Below are 13,854 nucleotides of genomic sequence, written 5' to 3' on the forward strand. Positions count from 1 at the left end.
GGTGGGGGATGGTGAATCAGTAGTTTAAACTTGGACCCATAAAAATTTCACCACACATCCATCTCATGCATTCAATGAGTAAACTAAAATAATATGTAAAGCATATACATCAATATCATGTAAACATGTAAGCATTTACCCACATAACACCAAATATGATTACCCAAAAACCCTCCAAGTGAGAAGGTGAAACTGTGGTGGGGATGACACCCACAAATATTCACTATTGTAGTAATAAAGTGTATCTAATGAAGGTTACAATGTTTTGCCCATGAAACATGATCTACCCTATGAAATGTTTGTCCTGTTAAGGGCTTACAAAGATTGTTAAGTCTCACCTTGTTAGAGGATTTCAACACCCTGTTAGAAGTGTGCCTTGTTAGAGGACTTCATCTTATAACTAAGTAAGAACCCTATTAAATGATTTCATACAGTCTATTAGGACTACTCTATTAAGAGTTTTGACTGAAATCACCTGTTAAAATGTCTCAACATAGATCCTGTGGTTGGCACTTGCTTGCCTGATAACATATCTCCTCTAAATAATGTCTTCTTGATCCTTCTCAATCAAATGTCTCAATGTTGTATCATTTACTCTATCCTCTATTCTTCTCTAATTGATTCTACAATTCACTCTTTCTTTATAGCTTCTAAGTCACCATGAATGCTCTTCATGCAAACAATCTTCTTCGCTCCTTCAATTCTCTACACACTCATTATTGATTTCATGGCTTTGTCCTCCGTAAGAAGAATTTGGTGGCTTAGGGTTAAGTATGAATCTATGATTAAGATTCATCCATTTTTCTGCTTAATCCTTCCCATTTTCTAATTGGCTGCATGTAATTGCATAGGGAATCCTTATCTCCAAAATATCAAAAAAAATATGAAGTCGGCTTTAAAATGGTTTACATAGTTTTTTGTGCCACTACAAACAAATATGTCAAAACTGTCTTACTTGGCATCTAAAGTCTCTGATGCTCAACATGTACTATTCTTTATATTATGATTCAACACTTGCATTGCTCGACATCCACTATTTACTCAGCTCTTGAATCACTTAGCATGGTCTAGTTTCTCAACACTTGAGTGACTTGACATTCATTACAACTCGGCATGGTCTAATATTTACATGTTGTGCTTGGAATGTATTACTAGTTTGACATGAACTAAGTAAATGGCTTAAGTGTGTTGACACTCACTTGTCAAAACCAATCTGAGATCAACATTGTGAGCTATTTTCTTCTATATTGGCCATGTTAGATGCCCGCCAACTCCCATCAATCAAACATTGGAGACTGCATGGACTCCTCCCTTCCTATCTAGCTCTTGGTGCAAATTTTTTTCACTAGTTATTATTTTCTGCTTTGCTTTTTATTTGTTGATTCTTTCCCAATACCCTTACTGTCATTTGATTTTGTTTTGCATTGACATTCAACTTTCAAGAAATCTATTTTCCTCCTCCAATTTTACATTTCACCATTTATAAACATTTATTTGTTTATTTATATTATAATTTTTATGTGAAGATGCATTCAAAATATTTTTGAATTAATTAATTAATTTTAAAAAAAAAAATCTATATTAAAAAATATTAATGAATGATTAATAAATAAGATATAAATATAATTTTAAAAATCTAAAAAATGAATTTTACTAATTTTAAAGTTAAATGAAATAAATTTAATAATAAATTATTTTTTAAATTAATAATTTAATGCATAGTTCTCATCTAGTTTTAAATTATTGTAATAAGTTACAAATGTTTTCATGGACGTCTATTATGCCAAAGATTTCCTTTTAGATGAGAATTATAGATCATATAAAAGTACGTCTAATATTTAAGCTTAAAAATTGAATATTTTTCCCCAACCTTGTATTTTAATGTCTAATATTTGATTATAGTTGTAAAAATAAAATTAACTCTTGACTTATAAATGAACTTAGTGAAAAAAAAAGAAAATAAATAGTCTAGCCTTTTAATTGTGCAAATAGGTGTCTACACCCTTCAATTTTAAGCACCCTTCAATTATAAGGACAATTTCATTACTTCAAACTTTTTTCTATAAGCATTTGATATCAATTTAAAGAAAATGGATTTGTTTAAAATAAAGGACTATCACTCAAAGAAATTAGTTTTCTTTAAAATAATTGAGGAATCCATTCAAAAAGATTAGATTTGGTTAAAGTAAAATTGATTTACACTAGTGATAAAATAAGTTGATTGAAAATTAATATTTTTTAAGTCTAAATTATTAAATTTTGCAATGCAAAACAAATTTCATCTAATTAGAAGCTATGATTATTTTAGTTAAGCTGTATATTACTATCGACACTAACATTGCACCTCTTTTAGGTTCAAATGCTAGTTATATGATACAAGTAAGACTTTCATGGTAGAAAATTCAATAATTGATCGATTGATTTATATCAAGTAGAATTGATTCATGAAATAACAAGAAAAGAAAGAACAATTAAACTTATAATTTCTTTTTAAAAGTAAAGAGTTACAACATGATGAGCAAACTTTCCATAACAAATGAATTCCACAAATTCTACCAAAGATAGTTTGGTACTAAATAATCAATATCTAAAAAATAATATATTATAATATTATCCAAAAATGTGTTGATGGTGATCTTCTATATAAATATCATCAACATGTGATTATACAAGAAATATGTTGGTCATGATCCTCCATATAAATATCATCAACACCACCTGCATATAAATTGTGTTAGTTACAAAATTAATTTTTAAATTAAAGTCATGGAATCGATTATATTTGAATACGCAATTTCCTTACCGTCTCCACTTTTCATTGTGTCTCTTATTGTTATCACTTGGTTGAGATCAAGAGAAAAGGGTAACACATGTTCTTGGGGGTTGTTATCATTTAAAATTGCAATAACATTCACATTCAAAGACTCAAAACTTAATGTGTGCATTAAAGGCACAATATCTATGAAAATGAATTTCATTATTTTATTACCCTTTGTAACTTATATTGTGTCCATTGTTGTTGTCTTGGGTGAGACATCTTCTTGAATTTCTTGTCCACCATCTAACATTGCAACAATATTGCATGCTTAATACATTAAATAATATAAAATAAATATACAAACAAAAGAATCAAAATTTATTTCTTGTTATTTTGCAATTTCATTACCATTTCTAGTTTGGATTGCATTTTTGTGACAAAAACTCACTCTAACTTCATCTCCATCAACCAATGGAGTAACATCATCTGTGATATAATAAAATTAATTTAGTTCACTTCAAAGAAATATAATAATCACTAAAAATAATTACCATATACAACTTGTATTTCACCTATAACCATTTGGTTTAGATCAATGGAGAAAGGCAATCGACATCATCGGCTACTTTCTTGATCATTCAGACCTACAAAATCATATAAATACATAAATACATACATATAGATATATATTCTTATATAAATTACTAAAATGGTTTTGAATAAATGTACTTACCTTTGTGCTTGATAACATCTCTTTCCTGTTGTATTGTTAAGCTTGATCGATTGATGATCTTCTTTTTCTTTTTCTTTCTAGATCCTATAGACGGGAATTGAAAAGTTTGATGTTCCTTAGCTCTTTCATTTGAGTTTTGAGTTATGGCATTAATCTTTTGATGAGAAAAATGATGTTTACACATTTTACTTGGACTAAACCATGGTGATAATCATCTCATAGATAATTCTCTTAGCTAGGGATTGATTTTAATTTGGAAGATGAAGAAAAATTTGCATGCATATCTTTTTTAAATCTCCCAACACATTGACTAAACATGGTTTTATCATCTTCTCTAGTCAGTAAAGTTTGAAGCAATGAAGTTATGTAGTCAATTGAATCTAGAAAGTCGTCATTGGAAGTACTAGATGATTTCCAACCATCTATTATAGAAATAATAATGACTAAGTTAAAAAAATATTTTAGAAATTATAATGCTTCATTATAAAATGATGATTTTGAAGATTACCAGTACTTTGAGCTTCAACAATGACAACCCCAAGCATATCTTGATCTTCTGGATGCATAGAAGCATCTATAATTGGATAATAGTTAGTTTTAGAAACATGGAATTATTTAATACTTTATTGTAAGGATAAATTAACATTACCAATTACACCCTTTTCATGACAAGAACTCCATCTAACTTCATCATTGTCATCAACCATTGTAGTAACATTATCTACAATTTAATAAAAATAGTTTAGTTAACTGAATCTAGAAAGTCATTGTTGGAAGTATTAGATGATTTTCAACAATCCATAATAGAAATAAAAATGACTAAGTGAAAAAATATTTTAAAACTTAGATAATGATTCATTATATATATATTTTTAAAATTACCAATTCTTTGAGCTTTGGAAATGACAACTCCAAGCACATATGGATCTTCTAGATGTATGCCAACATCTATAAATAAAATAAAAATTATTCAATTTTTAGAAATAGAAAATTATTCAATATTTAATTGTAAGAATATTAACATTAGAAATGGTACCAATTTCATGACAAGAACTCCCTCTAACTCCATCATTTTCTTGAACCAATGTAGTAACATCATCTGTAATTTGATATAATTAATTTAGTTAGTTTTGGAAAATACATAATAATAATTAAAAATAACTGTTAAGCTTAAATACCAAATGAAACTTACCATGAACTTGATCTTTCTAGTTTATTTTGCTTCTCTTTAGACAATCTAAAATTTGCAGCATATGTTTGCACATATTTCCTCTTTTTGCCCACTAACAATGACATACATGTAAATCTGATCCAAATTTCCTAATAAAGTACCATTTTGTTGGATCAGTTTGACTTCTTACCTTATATGTATTATTAAGAAGATCATGAGGATAGCAATCTATATTAGTTATTGATTTTGATCTCTCTAAAGCAATTAGATAATATCTTTCCTTTTTGAAGTTAGTCAAGGATCTAGATAACTATAGATATCTTTTATTTTTATAGTATGGCTCTACTCTATGGGGAAGCATATGAATAAGCATATTCATTCTCCTTGTGCATTTCTTAGAAAGATCACTTAAATAGTGACTCTTAATATGAAAATGGTATGACTCTATAGCTACATTAGTTTCTTGGTTTGCATGAGAGAAACTTCAAAAAAAAATTGCCCACATCTCTACACAAAAACATATGATGTCTAAGCTTACACCACATACAAATTAAAAGATATAAATGCATATAAATATAATAAAATTTTGATTGATTTACCAATGCGTCTCTCATTTTGACACCAAGTTTTATGAAAGTACTCAATAAATGTCTTCTCTTCTTTAAACTCCTCTATGAATTCTTTAATCAAATGACTGATCATGTCTACAATGTCACTCATTTCATACATGATTTTTCCTAATCTTTCAAACATTTTTGTTCCAACATCTCTGTTACTCACAAACCTATATTATAAAAATTATATCAAGATATGATGTTCAAGCATATAATTTTTCGTATGCTTTAATTGAAATTAGACTTACCTATACACATTCTTCAACAATGCTCTACGTACATGCCAAATGCATAAAAGTACTTGGCAATCAAAGGTTGATCTATAAGTTACAATATAAAAGCTAGTAATAATAATGAAATTATAACAAATCTAAATTTTAAATGAAAAAACATTCTTCTTAGAAAATATATATTTTTGCAAATGAAATAGCAAATAATTACACTCTTACAAATCTAAAGTAAGGTTGATATATGTATGTATGTATAAATTAGACACAATTAAATTAAAATCCACAAATAAAAGTTAACATTGTTTTACTTACACTGTATTTATTTGTCAAAAACATGGAGTCCATTGCAATGATAGTTCCATGTGAATGTTTCACCATCATTTCTCTCATCCATGGTGTCTGAATGCCTATGATAGATGGAATGTTTTCCACATTATTTGGTGTTTTATAATAGAAGAAGTTATCCTTCTCCTCCACATGCCACAAACATACACTTTTCACATCATCTTCATTTTTTTGCGAACTTAGGGAACACACTCTTTTCTATGCATTCAACACATCTTTTCTGAACAAGTGTATCTCTTATTCATTAACTTCTTAAGACCAAAATCTAAGTAGTGTTCTTCACATATTATGTCAATCCCCACACCCATAAGTAATAGGGATTCTATATATAATTTGCACTCACTTGATAACTTTGGTGTAACACTAATCCTTGGATCACTAGAAGGATCACCCTTTCCATGACAAAATTCATCACTGGCATCCTGATGAGTATACTCATTATATGTAATAATAGCAACATCTTGTCTAGCATATATAAATTTAACATGAAAATGGGCTTGGTAACCCCTTTTTTGAATAAACCTTTGCTTCCTTTATTTTTAACATTCTTATTTCCATCTGGATTTCTTTCATCTTGAGGCCCAAAGCACAATGATAACTATTTATACATGTACAAAAAAAAATATTAATTAACATTATTAAAAAGGGTGACATAACTAATTTATTAAATCTAGAGAAAAACCTTCAATATATCTTTGTGACATAGTTAGAAGGCTCTATCAAAATATGTTCATTGTGTTTTTTTCATATAAAAGTTGTTTTATACCATGTAATAAACCTTCACCATTCACAAAGCAAGGGAGTCTATGAAGAGGGATAGTAGTGCACAAATCTATTTGTTGGTTCATCAACTCCAATAGGTGTCCATTCAAGCTCATAACTTGAAAAATGATTTTCTTTATTTGGGATGTCTTGCACATCTAGCTTGATAAGTGATTCTCATTTATTCCTTTTGCCCATCTTGAATAATATCAAACTGTTAGAGGCCCTAGCAATATTGTTTAAATGTGTAGATTTTTTTTTATAGTGATGTCATTATATCTATATATTAATATCCTACTAAATATTCTACACATGGGTCCACTAGGTCAAGTTAATACATCTATTAAACATACTTCAAAAAACTAACTAAATGTTATATTCCTTTATAGAATTTACAAAGTTATGAAGCTAATATGATCTATAAAATAAAATGACAAATACTATAATGGTTTCCTAAAGAAATCAATGCTTATGAAAAAATGCCAAGACCAAAGGATGACAACAAAATGGATGGTGATAAAACCTAAATTGAGTTGAGTTAATGAAGATTTAATTTAAAATAGATGTTCATGAAGATGTTAGGATGATGATCAAACCTAGAATATAAAACATACCTTGAGTTGAGTTAATAAAGAATTAATTTACAATAGATGTTTATAAAGATGTTATGATGGTATAAGTTTATAACATATGACACATGGGTGATTTTGAAGATGTTATATGACTAGATACTATTGTGGTAGTATAAAATTAGGGAGTAAATATCTATAAAGGGGTCAACCTATAACTCATAGATAGAAAAATAATTTTGAACAATTTTTAAAAACACAATATCATTAATAACATAGAATGCATATCCCATGGTTGAAATTTTTGTTTGAGATTGGTGCAGGTGGATATAAGATATTTTATGATACACATCTAGGGTAAAGGTTGTATATATTGTATGATAGGGATATATGATAAAGATTTAAATAGTACTCTAAATGAAAAAATGATAGAGACATGATTAAAAACTTATGGTTAAAAGGGAAAAATCACCATTTGTCTGCAAGTAGGGAGGTTGTAATCTAACATGACAAACACAAAAAAATAACTTATTATAATTATTTAAGTAGGAGTGACTCCTAGTATGGACCCGATAAATGTATATGTTCATTAAATTTTAAATTTTTAAAACTAACACCTTTGTATAGTATACTAAAAAAAACTAAGCTATTGAATTCTTCATCTTTTTTTGTTCAAATATGTATGTATATAGAAACAAATATACAAATAAACATATTCATAAATTAGAATTAGTATGTAAAATTTAATATAATTTAACGCTTCAAATATAAAATACCCAAGAGAAAACACATTATTTTAGTTGATTGAAATAGTGAGTTTAAATGCTTAAATTAGATAAATAATTAATATTTGAATATTAAATTATAATATTGTTGTTATAAATTAAACTAACTATATCAATATTCAACTTAGAGTAACTTAAAGATTGAAGAAGAAATGTACTTACCTAATCTATAGTGTCTAATATGGAGAAACAATTTTTTTTGACCATGTTTAACTTGCAACTGACTTTTAAATGCCTACACATTTATAAACATAGTTGATCAATGATATGATTTATTATGCTTATATCTACACACTCATCCCAACACATCTATTATTTTATTTTATCTTAACACTTCCATGTATTGAACCATTTTTTAAACATAAGATCAATCTTCCAACTATGAATACAATCCCCTTAGAAAACTCAAATCTAACTTGGGCTTGACTCCTACCCATTAAATTAACTATAGGACAACTTGCTTTTCTCATAAATTTTAAATTCAAACTTGTGGACATGTGTTTGTGTGTGTATGTGTGTGTGCATGTGCACACACACACAAACATATACATCAATTACAATTACTACATAAAAATTAAAATAATTTACTTACTACAACTTAACAATTGAAAAAAAACCAACTCACCTGATTTATGGTGTCCAATATGACAAAAAAACTTTGCTTGACCACGTTTTACTTGCAAATGACTTCCAAATGCCTACACATATTTAAAAATATAGTTGATAAGTACTTATATGTATGCACCCATCCAAGCACATATATTATTCTATCTAATCTTAACATTTCCATGTATGAACTCTTTTTTGAAGTATAAGATCAATTTTCCAACTATGAACACAATCCACCTATAAAACTCAAATCCAACTTGGACTTGACTCATACTCATTAAATTAACTATTGAATAATTTTCTTTTCTCTTAAATTTAAAAATTATCTTGAATAAATTATAATTATAAGATTACTAACTTTTTACTATGAAGCTACTTATGCATTTGATAATGTGATTGTTTTTGCATCAAACTTGTTACCATTAATACCACCATAATCCATTGGTGAATGATTATTTTTATAGATTCATGTTACATCTCAAATATTGTTTTCTTAACAATTCTCTAAAGATTTTTTTTAAAACTTTTATTAAATATATATTTTTTAAATAACTTTTTTCAAACTTATAATTTTTTTAATAAAGATTATATCAACATAAGAGGAGAAAAAATTTTAAATAATATTTAAAAATTAAGAGAAACTACTAATGAAAAATAAATATTAGAATTTTAATGGTAAATTATTAATAAAAATTATTCATTGTTTATATATTTTTTTGCCTATATTTAGAAAGCTAAAACTATGTGAAAGTTAAAGTTATACAGGTTCTACCATTCACTTATTTGATTACTAAAATTCTTAGATGGGATGGTATTGTGAATCTATTTTATCCATTTCTAGTAATCTCCATGATCTGACTAGAAAAAAATTTAAGCATCAATGGCTTTGATAGGATGATCAATGGTATCAATCCATGAAAAAGGAAGATAAACAACTTAAATGAACAAAGCAATTGATGCAACTAATAATATTAACACCAAGAAAGTGCAATCTTTTTCTAGAAACAAAAAAAACTCTAACATAAATTTTGGCGAGAATAAGCAAACAAATCAGAATAGTCTCTAATACTGACTTACTATATGATATCTTCAATGCAAAATGCCTATATTAAATGTTCATATGGATGACCAATTTTGTGGGTTTCCTATTGTCTTTCATGGCCACAACCATCTAGAACTTGGTATTGGGAAAGAATTGGGAAAAAAAAATGTAGAGCAGAAAATAATAATGAGTGAAAAAAAATTGCACCGAGAGCTGGATAGGGAGGGAGGAGTCCATGTAGTCTACAATGTTTGATTGATGGGAGTTAGTGCGCATCTGACATGACCAGTATGGAAGAAATAGCTCATGGCACCTTGACATGATAGGCAACAAATGAAATAGGTTTGAGAGGGCACTGGTCAGCCGAGTTCTAATTTTTGGTTGTTTGGCCAATGTTGAGGGGAGTGGGTTTGGGTTAAGATGAGTGGGACCTACATGCCAAGGGTCCCATCTCATTAATTCTTCTAACAAAAACATGTTACCTTATTATTCCTACTTGGTACAGACCTGACATAGTGTGGGGAACCACATGGGGAGGGATATGGTCATCCCAAGGTGTAGAGTACACTTGGAAAGTCACATTTTAATTTTGCTAATGTATTGATCAAGTGAATCTACAAGAATGAGTTCATTAGTATAGCATCATATTAGTGTGATCTTCTCTTCAAGAAAAAGATAGAGGGTATTGGATTTAAAAAAAATCATATTACAACATTATCTTGATACAAGTAGATTGTAACATCATATTGAAGGATCTTCTATATGATGGAATCTTTTTAGCATAAGTCTATTACCATAACATTCTTGAAATTAACATATAGATCATTTCAATCATAATACATTCTATTAGCTCCAAGACTCATTTCATGAACTATACAACTCAATGAGATTGGAATACTTGAATCTACAATACATTTTGATGAACCTACATAATGAAATATTGTCAAATAATATACATCTTTTTCATAATACAACATCATCTCTATTATCAAATCGTGAAATTTACAACATATGATCTATTTCATAGATCTTTATCAAGTTACAACTCCATCTTCAAACATGAATGCAAAATACAATAGATGGTATTAAAAAATAGAAGTCTCCAAACATAATGAATCAATAACACCTTCAATTCTCCAAATCCAAATTTGCTCCATCATAAAGGCCTATCCAAAATCTATAAATACACATAGAACTAACCATGGAGAGCTCACCTCTGATCCTAGGTCTCAAAGAGACCACCTACTAAGCTAGGAGAACCAATAACCAACAAGTGACAACTAATTCAAATCTCACAACATGAAACACAACACTAAAACACCCATCAAGGGCTTGCACAAATTGGTTCACATTGAACCCATAACATATGGGTGAATGTGGAGTACCATGTAGGAGATTGCCAAATGTCAAACATATGATAACCATGCCTTTCTAAGGCTAGAATTTACATAAACTTTCCATATCTTCTCCTCCTTATCAATAACATTGACATGTAAGGGCCCATACACCTTGCATTTCTTCCCTCTTCTCTCCTTGAGAAGAGGCTGTACAATTCCATGTAGTCCAACTAACCCCTTCCCCATACTTGGTCACTTATTTCATATCCAAGGGTGAGTAATGCCATTACACCCTTCACAAAAAATCCCTCATTCAAATCAAAATATGAACACAATAAGCATGAAATCAAAACACAAAATCTCATTCCCTTACATCACAAAAATACAAATTTACATTGATCAGATATACAAGAGAATGAAATAACCTACTAATCTAATTGCAATGAGAACAAAAACTTCCATGGAAATGGTGTTGACCAACCTTCACAAGTGTTATGGTATAATGATGTTTGAGAAGAGCCTAATCATTCCTTTGCTTCCTTCAATCCAAGACCATAAAATGTCTCTAAAAGCAGAGAGTGGGTGAGCACCCTATAACTCCTCAAAGGGCCTCTAAAAAGGCCTCAAAATCTTTCCCACCTACCAAAATTAAATTCAGAAATGACCCCTAAGTTCTTTGGTTTTCCTTTGTTCCCTATCATAAATGTAAGATTTGAAAGGAGTGTGGGTTTGGGGAATGGTCGAAAGCTCATTCAATTTTCGCAACATGTGGGAAATGAGATATTAAAAAGGCCACCAAGGCAACTAGGTGGTTCCAATAATGTCCAAAATTTTCCCAACCTATACCCCTAACACTTAGGTACATATATTTTACTAAAATTGGCCCCTAGGACCACCACTTGGCCTCTTGAAGTGACTATAAAATTTTGAATCCAATTAATCTAATTGGTAGGACTTTACAAGTATCTCCAAATTAAAGGGGTTTAATTAGGTTCCTAATAAGTCAGTTACATTTAGGGTTACATTGGCAACCTTAGTAGACATTTCGTTACATATACACATGACAAGTGTTCAGTGACAATGTAAAATAACATTACACCACATTGACATGCCACTAATTACATAGTGAAATCACCTAATACATACATATAATTTATGATCATGAATTAAGTCACTTAACAATGAGGCTCAAATATCTTCATTAGATTTAGCCTTGGCTTTACGGTTTGCACATATGATTGGTTATTGATTCTTTGATAATTTCCAAGGTAATTTTCCTACACATTAAATTCGAACATTAGTAGCTCGATAAAATCACATGTATATATATAGATCAAATTGCATAATCAATTAATTGAACATTCTACATTCTTATTTTAATAAACATTTCCAGTTCTGTGTCTGATAAAAATAATTGATTGTATAATTGAAATACCATATAATATGATTCATCAATTCAAATTCAAATAATGAAATAATTATCATAATACATGCATATGCCTAGAACACCATAAATACAATCAATAGAGCATATTGAACTATCTAAATGCATGTAACCTAATCATCAAGGTACTAGAAATAAACATCATTGTTATAAAGTGAAATACCTCATAGCATTGTTAGTGCAAATCAATGTTTAAACAATCAAACAATGTACTAAGTATCAAATCACAAGGTATAAAATCATGAACATATCAGCTGATCTCAATTTTCATTAAGACACCTAAACCGTAAAAACCTTAATTCATATCTATCATCATAATTGTCTAAGTCCTTAACTTTCAATCACCTATTTATGCAGATGTATCCTAGAGAACACACACAATGTTTATGGTTTAAACCATTATTTTGAGTAACCAAATAACTCATCCCTATACAGAATTATAACCTCTTGTACATGATAGCCTAACAACCTCAACACATTGTAATGTACTTGTAATATTTAAAATTAAACTACTTAAGGGCACTTCTAGTGAGTTGATAAATTATCTTCAGGTTTCCTATGATTCATAGGTGGGTAAGTATTAAATGATATTATTGCAACAATCATCAAATAATTATACATAAGATAGTAAGAAATATCATAATGTCCTCTACATGGTTTCTAGCAATAACCATGACAAGTTCTCATAATATCACCTTATTGTGCTCATATATCTATTCAAATCTCCCATAAATGATTTAACAAAGAATTTCATATTTTAATAAGTACATATGCAGAGGAGTCTTACAATCTTCTAAGGTAACATTAATTAAATATTAAATATTTAATTAATTTGTGCCATCCCACTGCTTAAGTAATTTAATTAAACAACTATAGTCCAATTAATTATCTAAAATGGCAACCCATAGTGAGATAATTAATTAAGCCCTCCTTTCACTATTAATTTAAATAGATGCACATATCTATTTAAATTAATCCTCAAATTCCTCTTTTGATTAAATAATACATTAAATGAATTTTAGAGCACATGATTGCTAACTATAACCCCCATCTAACCCTTGACCATTGGTTCTAACCCAGCCCAACCCATTCACACATATTAACCTCTCTTAATTAGTTAACTACACTTGATTAACTAATTAACCCTCCACTCATTCTCTCTCCAGCCACTTGCATCCTTGATATTCTCCCACTTGCATACTAAATTAATCATAATCCAAGCATAATCATACCTTAAACATTTTCACAACCTTAATCATTAGAATTAAGGAATCTTAAGCCGACCCCAAATTCAAACTCCCATCACATCTCTTACACTCCCAACCATAATCATTTACAATTGAATTAAATGCTCTTACACCTCTTACATCCTTGTCTCCTCCAACACTTTCTAAACTGGTCACATTCTGTAAGGCTTGACCATTGGGATCTAAGACAAGATATACCTTCAGGGAA

Source organism: Cupressus sempervirens, chromosome 4 (assembly GCF_028749045.1).
Source record: "Cupressus sempervirens isolate cs-2001-9-10 chromosome 4, ASM2874904v1, whole genome shotgun sequence".
Lineage (NCBI taxonomy): Eukaryota > Viridiplantae > Streptophyta > Pinopsida > Cupressales > Cupressaceae > Cupressus > Cupressus sempervirens.